The following is a 3,524-nucleotide window of genomic DNA, read 5'->3' as shown; positions in this document are numbered from 1 at the left end:
GGGAGTTAATCAGACAATTGTCTTTATGAGCAAACAAGTTTGAAGATAACAGAACAAAGTGGGCTTTCCCCTTCCCAAAGGAGGAGGAGAAACAGAAATGCAAATTTCATTTTTCATGAACCTAAAGGAAAGACGAAACAGTTACCAACTTTCTGGATATCATTGGTAAAGAAAGATTCCTTTGGGCAACCTAGAAAAAAGATAAAGTCACATGTAAAGGTGGGAAAAAGTCAGAACCGTCCTGGACTTTTACAAAGCAATAGAAGATCACAGAACAATTCCTATAAAATTTTCCAGGAAAATGTGTCTCAATATTTGTATGTCCAGTTACATTGCCTTTTAAAGGGTAACTAATAAATACTTCTGAACATAGAAGAACTAAGAAAATGTAGTTTCCGTGAGTCATTTTGGAAAAAAGGGGGTAATCCCAGAGAATAAAGAAATAGATCTTAGAAAGGTTGGCTATATGACAGTGTGTGACCTAAGGAATAATATTGCCTCTGAATATAGCTTAAAAACAAATATAGAAGTCCTTCTGATGGGGAAAGTTCTGCTCCTTCAGTGAAGGGTATTGGAAATGCTATCCTAAGATGCCGATGGTGACCTTGGCTGAGGACCTGAGGCTGCCAGGTGTTCATCACATCTCTTGCACATTGAAATTATACCACCTTACGAGAATTGATTGTTTGCCCATTTATTCTGGAAGTTACTTCTGCCACGCAGAGTAGACGACGACATTGAGTGATGGAATAACAGACTGCATAGATATTTAAAAGTATCACACGAAAAGAACTTAACAAATTGTAAGATTTTTAGACATAAGATCAAAGCAACAAAGGCATCTTGTGAAGAGCTCGCTATGAAAAATGAGAGTCTGAGGAGGTGAATGGGCATACAGAGAAAGGGGGCTTAAAGAAGGGAATCAGATTGCAGTAGAAATCTGCTTCTTACTTTGACAATTAAAGATGAATGCCATGTAAAGAAACATACTGGAAATTAAAAACTTTATAAAAATGCAGCAGATTTATATGAGAAATTTTGTAAAAACTCTCAGAGGCAAAAATATGCTATAATGAAGCTAAACTAGTGAAGAAAAGATGAAATCTAAACTCCACCAGGCTTAAGAAGAACATGACCCAACTTAAGAGGAACATGGAGAAGTTATTGTGGAAAAATGATGGGAAAAAGAAATACTCTGAGCTCAGTGAGCTAACAAAATTTTATGGAAACTCTTAGAAAGATTTATAAGAATGCTTGCTTGCAAAGAGAAGAAAATTGCAGTTTTAAATCATTATATTTTCGCAGTGGAAGCAAAGGCAGATCACTGGAGTGAGAAGATTTTTTTTTTTTTTTTTAAAGAAATCAGAGAAGGAGGAAGGTGAAGTGCTTATAGAGAAATCTTTGCTAAATCTTTTGTTTCCAACATAAGCTGACTGGTGAGACATCATTTAAACGTGACATTTGGCCAAAATCCTGCTGGAAAACAAAAGAAAAAATCCTTGCAGCATAAGGTAAGGATCCTAATGACTTCTTATCTCAAGAAATACGTGGTTTTGAAAAAGAAACTGATTCGTGACTGGTAAAATTAGGAAAAGAAATGACAGACTAGCTGCAGAAGTAAAAGCTTACAAGCAGAAGAATGAAGAAATGTTGAATAAGTTATGGCCAACAGATATAAAGGACCACAGATTGTTCTTCATGGTGTGAAAACTCATGACAGCTGGCCCGCTGTTCTTGCTGGAATGGAAGGTAAAATATGCCAGCCTGAGACAGAAATTAATGCAGTTAAAAAGGTGACTTCCAGGGAGAAATCCTCTTAACCAGCAGTTCCCAACCCGTTTGGCACCAGGGACCAGTGCTCCTATGAATATCTAATGCCTGATGATCTGAGGTGGAGCTGAGGCAGTGATGCTAGCTCTGGGGAGCAGCTGCAAATACAGATGAAGCTTTGCTCATTTACCTGCTGTTCACTTCCTTTTCCTACAGTGCGGCCCTGTTCCTAACAGGCCAAGGACCTGTACCAGTCCATGACCTGGGGATTAGGGACCTTTGCTCTTAACCATGCTCCTCTGCTCCATCCACTAAATTGAAGACACACACAAGCTCTGCCCTATACCCATGTAGATGATTTACCCACAGCTCTGAATTTCTCTTCTCTTACGGAAGAGATACACCCCCAAATAATCTGTAGATGGGCCCAAGTCTGGTCTGGGGCTATCATATGAGGTTTCTGGAACAAAATTTGCTTAAGACCTGGGCTCCAAGAGCCTTTATCAATAAACCCAAGTAATCTCTTCTCATTTACAGTGGTGAATATCAAAGGTAACCCTGGTGTTGGAGAACATGGACTTTTTAATAGGAGGATGCCCACGGAGTCCACGGGGGAACCTCTTCACATGGTTAGCTCTGGGCCTCTGTGCCTTTTTCCACTTCACATTCCTGTTTGGCTTCTCCTCCAGACTTAGAGAATATTGCACACTCGAAGCAGGCTTTCACATGGAGTAAGGGACATATCTTCTGGCCCTGGAGAAAGTCCACCCTTTAAAATCTGAGCCTCAGGTCTTTTACTTCTGAATTAAGAAGACCACTTCACACTCATCCATCCTAGAGCCAGAAGCTATTTGTCTCTACCTTTTGCAAGTTTCAGACATATCTTTAGAATACATAGCTGACCCTTCTCTTATGCCTTGTCACAAGAGGGCTCACAGGCCTCCCCAGACCTTTATGATGACAATGAACAGATTGTTTAAAACATCCCTTGTGCTTCAAATCCATTTCTATTGTTCTATTTTTTATTGAATTTTTTTTTCTGGCTTTATTGAACTATAATAGACAATTAGTTGCTCATATTTACATTGTGCCATTCAATGAGTTTTTTTTTAAATTATAATTGGCATACAATAACATATTAGTTTCAGTTGTATAGCATACTGATTAGAGATCTATATAACTCACAAAATGTTCACCCTGCTAAATCTAGTACCCTTCTTCTCCCTTATATATTTATTACAACATTATTAACTACTGTCCTTATGCTATACTTTATATCTTCATGTCTATTTTGCAACTATCCATTTGTACTTCTTAATCTCTTTGCCCTTTTTCACCATTCTCCTAATCCCTGTTCTATCTAGTAGCCCTCACAATATTCTCTGTATCTATGAGTTTATCTCCGTTTTTGTTGTTGTTTATTTTGTTCTTTAGACTCCACATGTATGTGAACTCATGTGATATTTGTCTTTCCCCATCTGACTTATTTCATTCAGCAAAATACCCTCTAGGTTCATGAAGGGAATATCTCTTTCCATCCCCTTCCTTTTAGTCTGTGTGTGTCTTTTCATCTGAAGCGAGTCTCTCGTAGGCAGCATATGAAAGAGTCTTGTTTTCTTATCCATTCAGTCACTCTATCTTTTGGTTGGAGCACTTAATTCTTTTCCATTGAGATACTTATTGATAGGAATATAGTTGTTACCATTCTTTATTCCTGTTTTTGATACATGTTTATTCTTCTTAAAGAAGTCTCT

This window comes from Rousettus aegyptiacus, unplaced genomic scaffold (genome assembly GCF_014176215.1).
Source record: "Rousettus aegyptiacus isolate mRouAeg1 unplaced genomic scaffold, mRouAeg1.p scaffold_m13_p_1, whole genome shotgun sequence".
In the NCBI taxonomy this organism is placed as follows: Eukaryota; Metazoa; Chordata; class Mammalia; order Chiroptera; family Pteropodidae; genus Rousettus; species Rousettus aegyptiacus.
The sequence above is the reverse complement of the archived record's forward strand: the minus strand, read 5'-3'. Positions refer to the sequence as shown.